Source organism: Solanum verrucosum, unplaced genomic scaffold, assembly GCF_900185275.1.
Source record: "Solanum verrucosum unplaced genomic scaffold, falcon-dt-bn FXZP01000012.1, whole genome shotgun sequence".
NCBI classification, from domain to species: Eukaryota; Viridiplantae; Streptophyta; class Magnoliopsida; order Solanales; family Solanaceae; genus Solanum; species Solanum verrucosum.
Genome location: NW_026020063.1, coordinates 6,535,463 through 6,556,354, shown reverse-complemented (window position 1 = coordinate 6,556,354; position 20,892 = coordinate 6,535,463). Strand labels below are relative to the sequence as shown.

At 36.3% G+C, this 20,892-nt stretch overlaps 1 pseudogene; it reads right to left on the bottom strand.

Annotated features, from left to right (window-relative positions):
- LOC125823544 (uncharacterized) overlaps nt 1-20,892 on the bottom strand; it is a 125,758-nt pseudogene that overhangs the window by 102,406 nt on the left and 2,460 nt on the right.

Below are 20,892 nucleotides of genomic sequence, written 5' to 3'. Positions count from 1 at the left end.
TTTTAAATTGCTTTATATTGAAATGGGCCCAGGTATGTTAAATTTAGTTGAGCCAGGTAATTTCTTCAGATTTCTTTCCAAGCCTATGTTGTATTGGCATTCCAACTCGCATACTTGTACATTCAATGTACTGATGCCAGTTGGCCTGTATCGTCCTTATGATGCAGATACATGTAACCAGGATCAACATCCTAGCGTACTGTTGATCCAGTGAGCAGTTCAGAGTCAGTCGGTGAGCCTCCTTTCATTCCGGAGGATCTATTTTCATTGCTTTCTAGTTAGTTCATTAGGATGTTGTGGGGTTTGTCCCAACATCCATCTCAATTGTTTTAGAGGATTCATAGACAGTCAGATGTTAGTCCTTTGAGTCTTTTCATTATCATTTCGTATTGTTAAGACTTGGGTTGCCACTTTTGGCCAAGTTGACTGTTTGATCATTAAAAAATTCTCAGTTATTTTATTATTCAGTTCAGTTAAGTTCATTGATCATTATATATATGAATATTATCTTCCGCTGAGTAAGTAAGATAGGCCAAGGGTTCGCTTGGGGACAGCAATGGTCTTCGAGTGTCAGTCCCGCCCAGGGTGTAGGCTCGGGGAGTGCTAGTTTTCAAACACATGCAACGCACATGTGTATACCGTGTTAATTAGTATAAATACTTCTAAAATTTAAGTGTACGATGTGTAAAAGACAAGATCGAATCAATGAAAGGTGCAACATATTCAACTCATATTATGATCATTGCAAGACATATCATACAAAAATATTGTTATCAAGTGCATTGTTTTGAAAACTATACCGACTTCAATTATACAATTCTTATAATATATCAAGTATTCAACTTGTTAAAAGTTCTTTTTTTAATATGTTACAACACATAATTTAAATGTTGACCTTATAGTTACAAAATATTTAATGCCTTCAAGTTTCCGCCTTCTTTTTAAGGAATAATACCCTCCATTTTTTTTTACAGATGCATGCATATAGAGAACTTATCATTGAACGAGAGTGGTGTTTTGTAATAGTTGTAGAGAAATTCGATCAAAATATGTCTTTCTTAGGATGGCTAGTAGATCATTATCAATTTCAAAGTCTACACCTAACAAATAAAAGTATTTATTTGTAATAAAATAATAATTATTAAATATTTAATTGACATATATAAACAATAATTACATATATATGTACCCTTCGTATTCTTTGGTTCATTCAAAATTATTAATTATGCGATCTGTAAATTTTGACAAAAGAAATTTTTGTCAAGTGACATACATAAAATTGAATTATGAAATACAACACAATCATTTATGAGATATTAACAGTATGTTAGAAAAAAGAAAACAATATAAGTAAAAAATTATATGCTTCAAAAAATAAATGCATACAAAAAAAACATAACTTTAAATTTGTATATATATATATATATATAGGACACACACACTTATGGACCAACCTAAAAAACAAATGAATTGCATATAAGAAAACTTGCATGATATATTACTAAAATAAAACCAATATAGCTACATAAGAATAAAGATAAAAGAGATCATACAAGAAATCGGATAAATGAAAGGATTTAAGCTTTTAAGTAACAAAACAAAATGAAAGAAGAAGAGGCATACATGTTGAGCTTATTTCATCCAATGGTGAGGGTTACACATATACTTGATATCAATTTATATAAGACATTTAATAACTAAAACTTAATATAAAATTATTATTGATGATGTTGGATTAATGAAGGAAAATAGAGGGCCAAAACAGTTTTAATGTTATAAAGTCTGTGTACAGTTTTCAAAAGGTTGTAGATGATATTATTTGTAGTTAATATAACATTAAATAAGACAACCAAAAGCATTGTGACTGTATCTTTATGTTTTGAAGAGGCGGTAAAACAAAGGAAATTATTAACATTATTTAGCTTAACATTAAATAAGGCAACAACGTGTGGAATTTAAATTAGGAATTTGAAGAGGCTGGAAAAGGTAGTATTAGCATTTACATAATAACGTACTTATTTAACATATTTCAGTATACATTGCAAGACAATATGTATAGTGATTTTACATTTCTACACAAAATAGTGGCAAGAAATTTAAGAAAGAGAAACAACCATAAATAAAGAATTAGAATTGAAACAATCCTTTCTAATTTGAAAAAAAATCTATAAATGATAAAAATCTTTCAAACAAACAATAAAAATTGAAAAAGAAGGAACTTTACCATAGCTGTACATAGAAATGCTAGTGGAAGAATTCAAGATAATAAATTTTTATTTGGTAGTGGTATATATTGATTTGGCTACAACTCTTCATAATTTTTAATTTAAGATTAAAAGGGGAGAAATCTTGATTCATGTACTTATCTAAAATTCTAGAAATCCTAAATGACTCTTGTTCTTCCACATTCCCATTCTAATAAATAACTAACAATTCAAAAAATAATTAAAATAATATTATTTAACTAATTAGATGTTTAATTTAGTCTAGGGGTAATTTAAAATGGGAGGTGGGGGGGGGGGGGTGGATTTTGATTCATGTACTTATTTTAAATTCTAGAAATCCTAATTGACACTTGTTCTTCCACATTTCCTTTCTAATAAATAACTTACAATTCAAAAAATAATTAAAATAATATTATTTAATTAATTTAATTTAGTCTAGGGGTAAAATGGTAATCCAAATTTTCATCTTTGGAGCTTCCCATTTATGATTATATGCGATATGATATGATGATGATTCATTTTTGTCTTTTTAGCACAATCTAGAAATATCTTTGAATAAGGATAAGAAATATATACACAAATATTTTATTAATCAACAATTTTGGGCCACAGTCTTGAGCCCACGATTGAGCCCATTGTATAACTATTTTCTATTTAAGTTTATATTAGGTCAAAAAATAAAGTGGGTGGTGAGACATTTTCAAGAAGAGAAAAAACCCTAAAATATTTTTCTATCCTATTCTACAAGAACAGTCGCCACCCAAAACCCCTATTTTTTTCCGGTGACAACCAGCCAAAACCACCTCTCTCATGCTATTGAAACAACCAACAAACAACCAAACAACCCATCTTCTCCATCGCCAAACAACCATCGCTCTACCCACTGCTCCACCAATCAACCACCTAAACAACCCCAAACTTGCTTCCATTTTTCTCTTTTTTTCCTGTGAACCAGTGAGCCTTTAACTATGGCAAGCAACGAGCTTCGAGTTTGCACAACGAAGCCATTAATGGTGAACACAACTCCAACTATTGGAGTACGTGCCAGATCCAAAAGAATAAGTTAGCAACTCCGACAAGTCTTTCACTTTCAGATCTGCTTGAAAAAGTAACACTTCGGTAACCCTTTTAATTTTGTATTTTTATATCTATCTAGGTTTATTTTTCAGCTTCTTTACTGTTGATTATTCTACCTAAATGTATTTCCACTTATTACAGTTTTGGGGTTTGCATTGATTTCATTGTTTACTGATTTGTTTTTAGTTATTAAATTATTGTTGCTGCTAATTTAATGCATATTAAATTATTGTTATTTTTGTTTTCTCTTATTCAATAATGCTTTAACTGTAAGTTTTTCATGTTGCTTTGTTCACATTTTTATAATTATTAGCAAATTATTCCTCTATTTCTTTGTTTAAATTTCTTTTATTATTGGTTGATTCATTTCATATTTGATTAACTTTATTTTAATTTTTATTTCAAACTTAGAATATCATTGTTCATATATTGTCACATTGCTTTTATTTTATTTGATATTTAACATATAAATTATCATTTTGCCTTTTAGATATGGTTGCCACAATGGATTTTTCATTATTTTAACATGTGTGCATTTATATTTTTTCTTACATTACAACTTGCCGATGAAGAAATTACCATCGATTTTCAAGGCCTCCATGTAAATAAGATGGGTTTTATTTTTAAATTATTATTACTTTTATTTATTATCTTCTTCTCAATTTGAAAAAAAATGAATTCAGCTGAGACCCAAAGTTTTGAATTTCGAAGGATGCCTAACACCTTCTCTTTGAAAATACTTGAACCTTTACCTAGAATCTATTGGTTTTGTAGATATTTTCTTTTGTAATTAATTAATTGGTTTCCTAGTTATTTACAAATTAGGTGGCGACTCTTTTAAAAAAAATTTATTCTTAAAATTCTTTAAAAAAATTTAATTCAATTGAATGAATTATATTATTTTTGAGTTACCACGATGTTTTGCCCTGCTTGAATAAAGCATGGATGTAGCCAACTCATACTCATCGGATTAAATACTTGAGAAAATATCACTAAAACAAAAATTCAAAATCAACTCTCTTGACTCCTACTGGTTAAATTAAATTAAATAAATTCCAATGCTACTCTATTAGCTCATCAAATTAAATACTTCAGAAAATATCACAAGAACTGAATTTTGAAAATTATCCTTATGACAACTACTCATCAAATAGATTCAATTAAAGTTTTAAAATTATCATTATTACTCCTACTCATCAAATTAATCAAATAGAATGTTAAAAGAATTGAGAAAAACTACTAATCCTCATGGGTCCTGTTCATTAAGACATTGACAGAAACTACTAAAATAAGTGTCGTAGACAATGTTTCAATTATCTAAGTGATGAAGAAAAAGATATTTCTAAGAGATTTGAGGAGTTTGGATATCCCTTTCCTACTAAGGAGTCTGAGGTGCAATATTTATCCTCTGAAGAGAGCTTGCAGAATATAGTGCATCAAGCTGAGACTGCAAAGTGAAGTGTTGATCTCCCTTTAGATGTAGGGCCTTCTGCGGTGGCTTAGTAAAAAACATTTGAATATGCAAATCCATATTTAGCGGTTTTGACAAGGAAAATGGTGTGTATTGCTTTATGGTAGGGCAAGTATTGGTTGCCTATGATACCCTGGATTCCATGCCTAGATTCTATGCAATCACCAGGAATATTTTTTCTCCTGCATTTAAATTGCACATAACATGGTTAGAGCTAGAGCCGCTAAATGAAGATGAAACCAAACGACTATTTGAGGGCTTTCCAGCTTCTTGTGCTAGGTGTAGACTAGGGAACTCGAACGACATTGAAGATCATCCTATGCTCTCACATTTGGTATGTGCAATGAATGGAAACAATTACGATGTAATAAAGATATTTCCATTGGAAGGAGAAACATGGGCCCTCTTTAAAGATTGGGATATGAACTGATGTCCTAATCTTATGAGTGGTAAAAAGTTCAACTATGAGTTTGTTGAGGTCTTTTCAGACCATGTTGATGTTGTTGGTGGTCATGTTGCATACTTTGATAAAGCAAAAGCCTTTACTTGTCTTTTCTATCGAGTAGGAGATCCATTTCTAGTTCCTGCAAAGGATATGCTTTGATGTTAAAATTCATAAATGAGAAAAAAGAAATGAGGCAGGGTCTAGTTTAAAGGATCCTTCAAGAACATCATTCCTATCCATCCCTATCATATTCATAGAAGGAATTTTATGAGAAAATCTAAACATATCCTGCCCAGAACTAAAAATGGATCTCCTACTCGATGCAAAAGACAAGTAGAGCCTTTTGCTTTATCAAAGTATGCAACATGCACATCAATTGCAACAACATAGTTTGACAAGATCTCAACAAACTCATAGTTGAAATTTTTATTGCTCCCAAGATGAGGACACCAGTTCATAACCCAATCTTTAAAGAGGGCCCAAGTCTCTCCTTCCATTGGAAATATCTTTATTGCATCATAGATGTTTCCATTTATCTCACATACCAATTGTGAGAACATAGGATGATCTTCAATGTCTTCTGAGTTTCCTAGTTTGAACCTAGCACAAGAAGCTGGAAAACCTTCAAATAGCCATTTGATTTAATCCTTATTCAGCGGCTTTGGCTCAAACCATGTTATGAGCAATTTAAATGCAGGAGACAAAATCTTCCTGATGACTACATAGAATCTAGGCATGGCATCTAGGATATCATAGACAACCCATACTTGCCCAACCTTAAAGTAGGTCTCGTCCTTGTCTTGTCAAAATTGCTAAAATCTGGATCTGCATATTCAAATGTTTTCGACTCGGTCATTATAGAAATCCCTATATCTGAAGGAAGATCAACACCTCCTTTTGCAGTCTCAGCTTCATCATATGTGCTCTGCAAGCTCTCTTCAGGGAACAAATGTTGCACCTCAGATTCCTTAGTTGGAGAGGGATATCAAACCCCCTTAAAAGCTTAGAAACATCTTCTTCTTCATCACTTACATAATTGACACGTTGTCTACACCACATAGATCTTGGATGGTGTTTCTCATTGAGACACTAAAAATTCTGCCCAGATAAGCACTTACTTCACAATTTTCACTAGATTCTACTGATGTCTTCACAACTGTCATAACCCGAGCCTACACCCTGGACGTGGTTGGCACTCAAGAACCATTATTGGTCCCCAAGCGAACCCTCATCATGGCTGACTACAAGAGGAAGACTAACTTGAGCATACATAAGCATCAAAATGAAAGAAACGTTTAAAAACATTTTACTAAATCTCAAAACTTTGCTGAATATATTGAGTATCCCAAAATTGTCTATCTATCAAGCCTTTACTATACAAAGATGAGTGTCGGGACAAGACCCATGACTCCTCAAAAGAACTACTACTAACATCTCATAAAACTGGAGTACTCTGAAAGCAAGGGGTCTTACTAAAAAACTGGCGAGCAGACGAGGTGATCTCAACAAACCCTTGTGGAGGATCCTAAGAACATGTATCTACATCATTAAATGATGTAGGTCGAATGACATCAATACATTGAATGTAAGAGTATGTAATATGCTGAATAAAAAATAACTTAATGAAAGGACTAATAGATAACAATGTACTCAAGCTGAATGTAAAGAAATAAGAAAGTTAAAATATTTAAAGCCTTACAAAATACTTTCTCATGTATGAACTCATCATAATAAGTGATATATAAAAATACACTTTAACTCTATTGGGAGATTCTCTAACCGACAACTATCATTATGAGCTACATGATGATACAACATCTCGCCCATGCTGCCAGAACTATCCTATACCTTGCCGGGGGTATAGAACACCTCAATTAAGTAGATCCACTAAGATATGCCCGTAGGCAGCTAGGATTAATCTTAAAGTATGATCTTGTACCCATGTTGGCTTAGATGGTTTATGAGGAATGTGAATTGTCAGAACTTATCCCCATATCGGTGCTCAATACTACTCCCAATAATATCACCTCATGCTCATATGTTTAAAAGCATAAATCTTCATCTAGTTTGAGATAATTGCTCAAACTATCCTCTTAAAAGAGGTAAATGCTCTTGAAATATCTTTTGAACTCATAACTCATTTAGAAATCAAAGTTTCTCTTTTATCAATGTAAATATTGATACCTTTGGGAATACTTAGTCCCCTTATACTCTTACCAAACTCATACTTGAAAAATATTTCTCAAAAACATATCAAAATCATATTGTAATATGATCATTGATAACTCGGGAAGTCATACTGCATAAATATTGATGGTACATCTAGATACCATATTGCTTAAACATTGATGGCATACTCAATCGTCATACTAATCATATTTTAAAACTCTTTCTCAAACTCCTCTTTACTTTTTAAAAAAGTCAATTTAAAACAAAAATATTTGCCTTAAAAGATTCTCAAAATTCATAACTCAAAAAAGGGTTCCTGCTGAAATATAGACATGAACAACTTAACTCAAGGATCTCAATAATAATATAGAAAACTCAATACTCAGAACACAAGAACTCAAGAACTTAAAACTCTATGATGCTACTCATCTCAAAAATACACAATTCATAAGTTTTATGCTGAATTATAGACATGAACGAATCAACTGAAGAGTATCAATGCATAACATATAGCAATTTAGGAATAGAATTTCAAAAGAATCAGGTACTCAAGAACTTAAAATCACCTAATCTCAAGAATACTCAAATCTAGGGATCAAATCCTAGATTATACTTTTATTGATTTGAAAGTAGATGTAGGGCGTGAGAACAAACTAGTCCAAAACCATGATAGCCTTACATACCAGCAAGAACAAGGTTCTTGAATAATCTCGCAGAATCTTGAAGAAGAACTTGATTAGAAGCCTTGAGACCCTAGCTTGAAGGAGAAAAATCAGCAAAACCTTTCTTGAGATTTCTTGAATTACTTTCTTGAAACTCTATGGCCAAGAATTATGATTTTCATTAGTTATTCATAATTGTATGGAGGAATTTGAGTTGGAAAGAATGGAATTCAGGGAGAAAGACTTACCTTGAAGAAGAATCTTGAAAAATATTGAAAGAATCTTCAATGGAGTCTTCTACTTTGATTTTTTCTTAGGGTTTTTCCTTAGGGTTTGAGAGAGAAGAGAATGATGGATTATGAGATGAAACTCTGATTGTTTTGGGTCTCTAATTAGTCAATTAATTCGTTTAGGGTTTTCTTAGAGGTAGAAAGACAAAAATGACCCTTTTTAATGTTTTCTCGTAGGCTAATTCGTCACTACACTATATCAGGTTACTAAAATGGTCATAACAATTTACTCAATACTTGAATTGTTGCGAAATTTATTGCATTGGAAAGAAGATTCAAATATCTTTAATTTGATAGGTTATGAGCCACATAACTCTTTATATTCTAAAAGATATGATCGTTTGAAGTTGACAAAATTAAAGTCTTACATCAATATTTACACACTAAATAATTTACCTTTACATATATGGGCAATTTAAGAATCACCTGGTACGATCTTATTAACAAATGAAGAATGGTTCAGATCTTAACATAGAAATTTTTGGGGTGTTACAGTATCTCTCCCTTGGGATCATTCATCCTCGAATGATGGTTAAAATGATAATGGATTGGATGGAGTTACTAATACTATCTTTTTGACTTGTGAACTTGCCTACTAACATAGGCAAAACTGATTTATACTAAGAGTTTGGAACTGTCTATAGCACATAAGTCAAGAACAATATTGTTTTGAAAATAGTCACACTCTATTTGAAGTTATCTTACATGAATCAAGGAATCTGGGCATGAAGTAAGACTAAGACTATTATGCCTTAACATATAGAACTGCTAGCTTTCAATCCTAGCAACACCTCTAAACCATGCCCTTCTTTATGAATATCGTACCTCATTAATTGCAACTCATAACTCCTACAAGGATTTATGACTACTCTTACCAAGGTCTAAGTTATACTATCCGCTAATAGTGTGCTCAAGCCTAATCTGTAAATGATAATATGTTAAACATTCGATGTTTATACTAATCTAAACCATAAGATTCATGTTTTATGCCTCTAAAGGTAATCTCATCCCATGAATACTACTCCTTACCACTACATTCAACCAAACTTCAAGTCCTAGTCAAGAACCACCAAAGGCATCATGCATTCATCCACATGCTATCAACACCAAATTCAAGCCTAGTACTATAACCACTCTACATACTCCTACTAATCAATCCTTATAACAATTACTCATTCTCTCGTCACTTTTATCAACAAAACTTTCATGCATTATTTCCAAGAACCGACTTATTACTAATCATAAAACCTTATCTCTTTTTTTCCTTCACATTTATAACCTTAGATGTAATAAACACACCATCACAATTACAATAAGAAATAGCAATCCTCTTCTCTATTATCACACAACTACTATAAAAAACACCACTCTCAAAACTAAAAAGGATAACTGAAAGAGCTTTAGGGAGAAAGGTCATAAAAACAGTTTATTCGAGAGTTCTGATATTAGAATATGCATTATATAACATTATTTTTCTAGCCATCTAGATCAAATCATGAGTTTGTGAGACTGGCATAAATGAGTACTTATATGAATAGGTTCATATCACGATGCTTAAATCCATAACTTTATGGATAAGATTGAGATCCATGGGCTATAGTCTTTGCCCCTCATTCTGGAAACTGAGCTTAGACCTGAATCTCTCTGAAGTGTATGAGCATAGGTCATAGACACAATTATAATATTAAGAATATCAACAAGATGTTCCCTACTAGAATTTCATTTCTTGCCGACTGCAAAATTAGTTGGAATGCAGTCGGAAAATGGAGTTTTCCGACGACTTTCCGACTACTTTTGAGTAGTCGGCAGACTGTGCATCGAAAAATACTTGCCGACTACCGTAGTCACTATATATAAATTAAATTTCATCGACCGGCAACTCCAGACTCAAATTTTGAGTCTGTGGCCTTATAACTATATCCACTACACTAATTTCATCACTATTTCAACAGGACCATCTCTTCAAAAGAGATGCACAAAAAATAACACCCAACTGAAGGTATTATCCTTGATTTGAACACAAGCAACAAACAATCGATTATGAGCAAGTATCCTATATAGTTTCTTTTTCAATATTGCTAGCTAAAACTATAAAGGAAAAAGTTTACAGTACCTCAATGGAAATTGAAACTAAAATCCTACACACTCAAAATTATTGAAATTAAAACCCTAAGGAAGAAGGAGAACTTACAGTACCTCGTTCACAGATTCGAATGATAAGCCAAATCAAAATCCAGTAGATGAGAGAGAGAGGGGCGATGCCATTATCCTCTTAGAGAGGCGACGCTGGTAACCTCCCAAACTGATTTGATGAAAACTACTTTTTTTCTAATAAAAGAGTCTTTTTCTAACTAAGGAGTGATTTTAAAATAATACTAACTATTACAGTAAATAAAAAATAAAATTAATTTTAAAATAAAAAAATATTGTAAAAGAGCCGACTACCGTAGTCGCTATTTAATAATATTTTTGAAATTATTTAAATAAGTTTCTGACTACTGTAATCGGTAACTAGTTAATTATTTTTTTGACTTCATTTTACTGAACTTTCCGACTTTAGTAGTCGAAATCATAGTCAAATAAAATTATTAAAAATTAGAAAAATCTAAATTTTAATTTTCCAATTACAATAGTCGAAAAATAATCTAACATACCGACTACACATTTGTAGTCGGCAGTTGTAGTTGGAAAGTAGCTTATTTCTAGTAGTGGTTGTAATAACTTTACATTAGGAATACACAATATTATGAATGGATTGATAAACATCTAAAACTCTTTCGAAAGACATCACTATCTCATCCTCAACACTTGACTTGGTTTCTCATCTTACCATCTCCCCTTAGGTTTACAACTTACACTTGACAGCTATGGATCTATTTCTTCATCTCCACACTGCTCTATATTCCCTTTACTCCAATACTCTGGAAAGGCTTATCTCTGGCTACTGAACTCTCCACAAGCAAGTACTAAGTCTTCTTCTAAGACTTGTTTCTAATATACTCCTCGTAACTTCTTTCGGCTCCTATAAAAGACTTTTTATAACCGTTAGCCGCATTAAATTAATTGGAACCTCGTCTGATTAAATTCAATCTCGGTACACCTCTTACTGCTCTTGTTACTCTTATAAATTAGTGTAACACCCCATATCCGAAAATGGGAAAACTAGAGCTTTAGAGGTGCTGCAGCAGTCGAACCACACCGGCCACCCACGACTTGTGGAGTGTACTACGGACCGTTGATTACAGCTCAACTATACCTCATCTGATTCTAGGTATAGACAATTGTAATCTAGCATAAACCCAATAAGTTAGTTGGGGTCGATCCCACAGGGAGCGGTACAATTTCAAATTCAATTATGAAGTTATAAACGCGATTTAAATAGTTATAGGAATAGAAATTTTCAGAGACTTTTAATTAAATCAAAAGGCTGTCTTAAATATCAAATGGGGGCTTTTTATATCAGATAGCAATCACAGCCATAACAATCAACAAGAGTAATCAAATGAGTAAGAGGGACTTGGAGGAATGACTAACTCATTGCCAATTCTCGGTAAATAGGTGCTAGGTGATTACTAAAAGTTACCAAATCTTCATGAGTATGATGGACCTTAGGTGAGATAATTTTCTATCAAGCAACTACCTCGTTTTAAATGAGTTCTTTTGAACCTAAACAGGGTAACTATGAAACCAGCCCACAACCTCACAACATCTACTCTCTCGAGCTAGATAGGTAGAATGGGACATAGGATTCACTATCTCGAGTTGAACTCACAATGATCCAATCACTACGAATGCTAATTTATTACCTTGATTTTACACCTCTCTCTCAAGCAAGCATAAAACACTAAATTACATTGAAATAAACATTCAACAAAGCAATTTAACCGCAACAATAAATCAGAGCCACTTCAAATTAGCACTAAAATCAATAATTTCTAACACCCACTCAACTAAATTAAGCAATTAGTCACGTGGTCAAACCCCCATGAGTGGGTTTTTAGCTATTAATCATAAACGGCGAAAATTCAATACCTATTACATGTTCCATAGTTGTGTATTGATTTCCAAAATCTTAAAATGAATAAATCTTGCTTGAATTACTATACCCAACTTGAAATCTCAAGAAAATGCTTCTAACTAACAAAAATAATGTTTCTGTTCTAAATCTCTCTTTCCACAATGCTTGGAATGCCTTGTCTCTCTTAAAAAATATCAATTTATATTGATCCAAAATTTCGCTATCTTGGGGCCAATCGGTGAGGAAAATCGAGCTTCGCCGACCAGTCAGTGAATCGCAGATCTCTCTTGTCCATCGCCCTATTAGCTCTGTTTTTCTTTTATTTTGTACAGTAACTTTTGGCGGTCTATGTTGGGATTCTCCAAGTGGTTCGACGATGTGCCCTTAGTTACTTTTTATCGGCACTCTGCTTGCAGCTTCACTAATAGTCTTGTACAGTTCGACAGACATGATCCCTCTTCGCTGATCCATTCGGCAAATCACCAATAGGGAACACCCTTCGCCCAAATTTGTCTCGTCTGAGAGGTGGTGTTCTGTAAATTGGGCGTCCGCCGAGTGGCTTGGCGATCACCATGATTGCTTTTCTTCACTTTTTCAGCTCTTTAGTTCATTTTTTTTCCAGTTATGTCCTTACCTTGCTCCTTAGACTCCATAGCTACTAATCAACATTTAAACATCAGTTTAGAGCATAAAATAGGCATTTGAGGATACTTATACTATCAAAACTAAGCCCTAAGTTAGTCAAAATCTCGGACTCATCAACACCCCCAACTTAAATTTTTGCTTGTCCTCAAGTAAAACTCAAGGTCAACAGTTCAATAAGAATGTCTACAAATAGTGTTCCATAAGACTCAACATAAATGAACACAACAAGGTTTAAACTGCTCATACAATGATCAATTGTGCACTCAAAGTTTCAAATTGTGACTAACCATCATCTAGTGTGCTGAGCTCACAATGCTTGCTTCAAATGCGAGTTCAAGTTCAACAAAAGTATTCAAATGCACTCACAGCAAAGATGATTCCATATTCACACAAAATTTCTCAACAATTTATTGTACCGGAATAACACGCAACTCTCACATTCTCAAAGATGAACACATGCATTCTTTCGCCCATAGGTTTGCCCTTATTTTCCAATCAACATTTGTTTCAGCTCACTCAAGATCACAAGGGTCTTTTCAAGGCTTATAACTGATACGCTCAAATTACACCTCCCTACAGAAGTATAAGCGATCGTTATCAAGTAAAGAACCCAACTTGTAGGTTGGGGTCGATCCCACGAGGAAAATGGTTTAGACTTTACTTTAACCAACAATTATATTCAATTAGTCAAATTACTTCCAGAAACAGATAAGTAAAGGGGGGGTTTTATTTGTGTGAAACAAATAGTAAGAATTTAATAAGTAATTAGTAATCAAAACTCAACTTTGGCTGTTATCAAGATGAGAGAAATAACTAGGGTATACGTGTACCCCACAAGCTCATAACGCAGTAATCCTAATAACAACAATCCTTTCCTAGTGTATTACATGCAAAGTGATAAGTTAGATATCTCTAAATCCTTGGTCCGGCATCAAGAGAATTGCACCCCGCACCTTGGTCCGGCTACGTGTGTATAATTTACTAAGCCTTACCTCTACCTCATATTAGACATAATAATTGATGTTTGGCTTAGTTATTACCTCGCACCAATCGACACTAGCCTATTAGATAGTATCACACTAAATCTATGTTGATAATTCTTTTCTCGTTAATTACCTCCTTGGTCCGGCAAGTAGTAACAAGGAAAGTTCTAACGTTGGCCACCGTTAAAAAGACTACTAAACAAAAGAATTATCAATGCATGAAAAACACTATTCAAGAATTGCTTATTTACTATTCATACAATGTTAATCGCTCATGGTTCCCACAACCCTAGTTGCGGATTTAGTTACCCATATTAGCAAGAACACAATTCATAGTTTTAGATGAAGAAATCATGAACTTACGTAAAGAGAATAATAAACCCAGAAATTCAACTTGAATTGCAAAGCCAAAATCTTCAAAACGAACTTAGGAAATCAATAATTGTTAGGTTTTCCAATTAATCTTCCAAGTCACAAAGTAAAACTACAATAATAATGTCTAACCCGCAAAAATGAGGTTTACATGCCCTATTTATAGAAAACCAATCCTAAATTAAAAGGGAAAAAAATTAAGGAAAGTTTTTTCAAGCACGCGTCTTCATTCCACGAGACTGACTTACGGACCGTCAATGGATCTACAGTCCGTAAGTCACTTCCGTCAGCCAGGACTTAGAAAATATTTCAGCTTCCAAAAATCAGCTTCTCTGAATCAAACGACGGACTTGCAGGACGGACCGTAGATCGATCTACGGTCCGTCAATCCCCTCCGTAGCTTCACACTTAGAATCTTCAAAAATTAGGTACTGGAACACTCGCAATATCAATCTACGGATCAATCAGTACGGTCCGTAGATCAGTCTATGGACCGTCAATGGCCACCGTGGTTCCACACTTGGTCAGATTTCCCTGATTTGTCTTCCATACCTTGGCTGCTAATCTTTGGTCATCACCTACGGACCGGTAATGGAACTACGGTCCGTAGATCACCTTCGTAAATGCCCTTTTTCTGCATTTTTTTCAGCTGTCCCTATACTTCCGCACCTGAACATCTTTCCTGCAAAATACAATAAAAACACATAAAAACCAATACAAAGAGGCCCTAGACACACACAACTTGTAAGTGAGATGTATTAGAAATACCATAAAATCACGGTATATCAACACCCTCAACATAAATTCATTGTTTGTCCTCAAGTGACGCACTACGACTCTAAACGACACTTGTATAGAAGCAAGCATTTCAGGCCCAAGCAATCACATGGCTCTCTACCCCCCTCACTTTTCAGGTGCAACTTCATTCTCTTAGACTCGACAAGCTAATCCATGCAGATCAAACCATGACACAGATCGACCAACTGACACACAACATACACCTTCTCACTGTCACCAAGGTACCAACTTTTCGACAATGTAACTAGTGCCCTTACTTCAAACGAAATCCCTTTTTCACAAAAAATGAATGTCTTCATGGTACAAGGATTTATTCAACACTCACGCTCAGAAGTAATTTCAAATACAGTTAGTGCTTAATGGCATAAGCTTGCCCTTATTTTCACTTCTTAGACTCTCCAAACTAGACTCTAGGATCACTATAGGACTTTATTGGCTTGTAACATAGGCTCAGGGTCAGGTGTGGTACATTTGGGTACTGCTTAGTGACTTTCTGCCCTCTTTGACATTACACTAGGCTTTTAACCTCTTTTTGCCCTATTTTTGTCATATTATCACTTTACCTTCTTTCCCTTAATTTTCTTCAACCACGGATGTGACTTTAGACTTTGTAGCTCTTATTACTTTTATTTTCTTTTTCTTTTAGCTTTCAACAAGTCACATCCTTTCCTCACATTTTTTTTTCGCATCAGTCTTTTCATACCCATTTTTCTTTCAGTTTCCTCTTTTATAGCTACCCTCAACTTATGTATTTTCCGTTAGTTGAGGTGCACAATACTTGATGTCGGGTCAGGGCCAAGTTTGAAGTTACTTTTTACATTAGCCACCCTCAACTTAGGCTTTTGGCCTAAGTCGAAGTGCACATGTCCAAGGAAGTACCGGGGCCAACATAGTAGATTATAGGAAGGTGAGTTCGAGGTTTGGAAAGAAATGGTTTACTTTTAGGCTCAAAGTTGGATCAAAGGGAGCAATTATTTCATTTGGTTAGATCCTTTTTTTAGGCAACTTGTGGACTTTTCAGAACAATGGCCTATGATCACTTCCTAACCTCTAGATTGAATTGTCTTAGCAGGACTAACCGGACAAGTTCTAGTTTTGCACAAAAACTGTTTGAACACTCAACAATTCTCACCCACTCTTGGCACATAGTTTCATTATCAGATTATCAGATTACCCAGTTCAAGTTTCAGCTCAAGTCATGCCATCGAGTTGATTCGTTATTATGTCATACTCAGAGCCAACACATTCAACTAATCGTAGCCTACAACTTCTAGCATACATCCCAAAATCTGACGGGTATCATTTTTCATAAGCTATCATGCTTCTACACATACAATCCTAAGACATGCCGGTTCAACAAAAAATAAACAGTCTCTTGGGGGAAAAGAACACAGGCAAGAAAACCCCAAGAGAGGATTCATGAGTTGGGTTATTCAGACTTCACCCTATTACTCACAATCCATTTACCCCACCCCCAACAAAAAATAGATGCACTTGTCCCCAATGCATACAAAAACAGTAAAAGAAAATGGATTGGGTGAAGCAAACCTGTGGCCCAAAGCGCCGGTGAATCATTAACAAGCAGGGAGGTCCGATTTCCCGAAGCCCGCTGGAACAATAGTGGGGGCACCCTCAGTAGTACCCAAATCAGCAATCATAGCACCCTCAGTAGTGCTTTCTATCAATCTCACCGCACCATCAGTGGTGCTCACAAAGTCCCCCAAAATAGGTTGGACCTTTACAACTGGGGCAGAGCTCGATGCCCCTGCAACTCTCTCACGCATCCTTTGCTGGCGCAACTCTTCGTCTAAAATTGAAGCCCTCCTTGCCTCCTTCTCCTGCCTACGCTGTCTCTTGTGAGCTTTCTCCTCCTCAGTGCAATGAGAACGGTGCTGCTTGCCTTTGGCATGTGTAGTCGCAAGCCCTCCTCGGCGGTCCCACTGAATAGAGCATCCAACACTGTATCATCAGCCAGTGCAGTAGGTGCAACCTGAGGCTCAACTGAAGGTGCGGCAAGAATGACATCAACGTCAGTCCGGAGGTTGGCTAAGTCAGCCTGCAAAGCAGATAAATCTATGGTCGGGGCTGATCGCTCGAGGAATCGCAATTCAAAGGCATCAAGACGCTTATTAACAGCCTGGACCTTCCGGTCCATCATCCCCTCCATCCTGCGCTTCATTCTAGCCTCAGACTCGGCTATCGACTTTTGCAACCACGGCTGGATGTGATGCAGTAGAGTGGTCATCTGAGCTTCTAACTTCTGTACTTTGGCCAATGGGACAACAGTAGCTCCTAACTATGGTGTGGACCAGGACGAGCTAGGAGCCATACTAGCCGCCTGAGATGAGGAGATCTGGACAGTATCGGTGTGATCTGGGATACTGAGGTCACTGCCCTATGCCTGCACCAGTGTGTCTGAAGATCGGCACCCTAGGGAGGTACCTCAACCTGAGTCTCTCTGCGGGTGCTGCCATATTTGCCTCATCTCGTATGAGGTCGATGTCCAATGCCCCTGTAGCCTGCACAAATGAAAAATTAGACATGGGAAGGGGTAAGTAGTGGAGGTTCTGAATGCCCTCTCGTGAATCTCTGCCAGCAGCATGCGGGCAAAGTCAATCTCCACTCCTACTACTAATGCCGCAACCATAACCGCTCTGGCCCACGTGACTTGGTTGTCAGATTTTGTAGGCGACACTCTGTTATGCACCAGCAGTGAGAAGAACTTGGCCACAAAATTTAATGTGGCCTTTCGGATGCCCAACTATGGAGCGACGACCCATTCCGCATGCTCGCCATCTGCAACAATGTACCTGGCCAACCATAGTAGAACAGCCTCTCGCTGCTCAGCGTTCCTCTTGAAAGTGCCACTCCGCACAATGTCCCATCTATAATCAAACTCTGCTGTGTTGAGAGACAAAGAGTGACCCGTGGTAGGACCATAGAGAAAACGTCTGTTCGTGGCAGGTGATATGTCCATCGGACAACCTCGAACCAAAGTGGAAGTGAGAGGATCTTGAGCTAGGGGCTTTGACCGCTTGGAAATTGAACAACCGGTGAATGTCCGAAACAACGTGCAAGCTCCCCGTGAGGACTCTGCGCTCCTCTGTAATTAGTCGGGCTATCTTCTGTTTGTCGTTTACCATCTTGGCATCCCGATAAATTTTCCGTTGGCCTTGTACACACAACCTATTTATCTCTCCGGCTACTGGAGTGGGGTCATAATTTCGTGGTGCAGGTATGGACTCCGAGCTAGTTTTCTCATCAGACGAGGCTGCTTGGTCATTCTCACCGGACCCTGTGGCTGATTTAGCACTGGACCCTGCAGTATGGGAAGACTCGGATCCTGAAAAATGGTCAGACTCGAAGCCTGAAGCATGGGCACACTCGTCAAGCATATTCAAGTCATTTATCCTTTGATTATATGCGGTGCCCCAATCCAAATTTAACTTCTTCATTGCCCACATCGCCTTATGCTACTGGTAAATGACAAGACTTCCCATATACAAGTTGGTAAGGAGACATACATATGGGGGTCTTGTATGCAATGCGATATGCCCATAGAGCATCATCAAGCTTCCTTGACCAATCTGTTCTATTAGCATTCACAGTCTTCGCCAATATCTGTTTGATCTCTCTGTTGGATACTTCAACTTGACCGCTAGTCTGTGGATGGTAAGGAGTGGCTACATTGTGACGAACACCATATTTCTCAAGTAGTACCTTGAATAACTTATTTCCAAAGTGAAAACCTTCATCGCTAATAATAACCCTCGGTGTACCAGATCTGGAGAAGATATTCTTTTTCAAGAATGTGGTGACACTTTTACCTTCATTGTTGGAGAGCGCAACTGCTTCCACCCACTTCGATACATAATCAACCGCAACAAGAATATACTTCATCCCATATGAACTCACAAATGGACCCATAAAATCAATGCCCCATACATCAAACAACTCTATCACCAATATAAGATTCATTAGGAGCTCTTGCCTCTTTGAAATCCCTCATTCTCTTTGGCAACGATCACAAGACTTGGCAAAATCATGAGAATCTTGGTGGATGGTAGGCCAGTAGTACCCACATTGCAAAATCTTATGTGCAGTCCGAATACCACTATGATGCCCACTAACGGGTGATGAATGGCATGCTTCAAGTACACTCAACATCTCAACCCGGGCACACTGCGACGAATAATCCCATCAGCACAACTACGATACAAGTAAGGTTCATCCCAAAAAAATCTCTTCACATCATGCATAAACTTTTTCATTTGGTTAAAAGACAAATCGGGGGGCACAATATCGCTTGCCAAATAATTAGCTAAGTCTGCGAACCAAGGAATCAAATCATGAGAAGCAGCCAATACCTGTTCATCTGGAAAAGTATCATTAATTTCATCCGTATCTCCAAGCTTTAGCATAGCCTCTTCCTCTAATCTGGACAAGTGATTGGCAACTTGATTTTTGGTCCCCCTTCTATCTTTTACTACAAAATCAAACTCTTGCAAGCAACAATACCTATCTAATCAATCTTGGTTTTGCATCCTTTTTCGCCATCAAATACCTCAATGCAGAATGGTCAGTATGCACTATTACCTTAGTACCAAGCAAGTAGGATAGAAATATCTCGAATGCAAAAACCACCACAAGAAGTTCTTGTTCGGTCATAGTATAATTCTTCTGGGCCACATTTAGAGCTTTGCTAGCATAGTAAATAGGGTGAAGAATTTTCTCTCACCTTTGTCCCAATACTACACCAAGCGCCAATCCACTCGCATCGCACATTACCTCAAATGGTTGTCCCCAATCTGGTGAAATAATGATTGGTGTTGTAACCAACTTCTTCTTCAACTCTCCAAATGCTCTAGGACAATCATCATCAAAATAGAACTTACACTCCTTCTTGAGCAGTTTGCACAACGGATGTGCAATTTTTGAGAAATCTTTGATGAATCTCCTATAAAAACTTGCATGCCTAAGAAAACTTCTAACACCTTTTGCAGAAATGGGTGGTGGAAGTTTTTCTATTACCTCAACTTTAGCTCTATGAACCTCAATACCCTTCTCTGAATTTCGATGACCCAACACTATACTTCTTTAACCCTGAAATGACACTTCTCCCAATTCACTACCAAGTTGCAGTCTTCACACCTTTTAAGCACCTCGGCCAGATATCTAGACAATGATCAAAAGAATCACCTACAACTGAAAATCATCCATGAACACTTCAATAGTGTCCTCCACCATATCAGAAAATATCGACATCATACACCGCTGGAGGTTGCTGGAGCATTGCACAACCCGAATGGCATCCGTTTGAAAGCAAAAGTCCTATATGGGCAAGTGAAGGTGGTCTTCTCTTGGTCTTCTGGAGCTATAGAAATTTGATTGTAGCCCGAATACCCATCAAGAAAACAATACCAACCCTTTCCTGCAAGTCTATCCAACATTTGGTCCATGAATGGCATAGGAAAGTGGTCCTTTTCTGTCATGTATTCAACTTTCCGGTAATCCATACAAACTCTCCATCCAGTAACGGGTCTCATTGGAACAGCTCATTTCTTTCATTTGGAACCACAGTCATACCTCCCTTTTAGGCAACACTGCACAGGACATACCCAACTACTATCTGCAATGGGATAAATAACTCCTGCATCCAGCCACTTGATGATCTCCTTTTTAACTACCTCTTGAATAAGTGGTTTAATCTTCTCCGGTGCTCAAACTGGCTTATGAT